This window comes from Coenobita brevimanus, chromosome 29 (assembly GCF_032717465.1).
Source record: "Coenobita brevimanus isolate Jiangsu-jjx chromosome 29, ASM3271746v2, whole genome shotgun sequence".
Lineage (NCBI taxonomy): Eukaryota > Metazoa > Arthropoda > Malacostraca > Decapoda > Coenobitidae > Coenobita > Coenobita brevimanus.
The window spans coordinates 27,834,004-27,834,747 of record NC_136982.1 but is presented as its reverse complement, the minus strand read 5'-3'; positions in this window follow the sequence as shown (position 1 = coordinate 27,834,747).

Below are 744 nucleotides of genomic sequence, written 5' to 3'. Positions count from 1 at the left end.
CAGTAGAAGTGTTTCAAAATGCGTGCCACAGTCTTCCTCACTCCAAGGTGTCCTGCCAAACTGGAATCATGAGCCACTCGAATGATATCCTGCCTACAAACACGAGGGATGACAACTTGATGTACAACCTCCCATTCACAGTCGGCTGATGCTGTTGGGGGTCTCCACTTCCTCATACGTACTCCTGACTTTACATAATAACAAGTAGAAGCACCAGCTGACTCTTCCTCACTGCAAGCAGAGTTAGCTAGACCTTTCAACTCAGGGTCAGCAACCTGCAACTCAACCAACTCTTGACGAGACAAATTATCAACACTACGGGGTACTGCCTCATCTGGTGAGTGGTCCAAATTAGCAAGAAAAGTGTCAGCTAGGATAACATCATCATCATCATTATCCTCTAAATCACCAGTAACTTTAGACTTAGCCCTAGTGACAGCACATGCAGGGAACACATCAGGGACATCACAATCCTGGGACGCAGCCACTGGCTCACTAGACAACTGAGGAGCTGGACACACTTGACTTCCACCAATATCATTTCCAAGTAAGAAAGTTACACCTGACATTGGGAGTGTCTCAACCAACCCAACCATAACGGAACCATTAACAAAACCAGACTCTAAATTCACTCTGCACAGAGGGACAGAGAAGTAATTATTCCCTACACCTTGTAAGATTACAGTTTCATCAGAGGAATTAAAATTAGAGCCTAGAACACTGGTCAGCATAAGGGATTGGCAA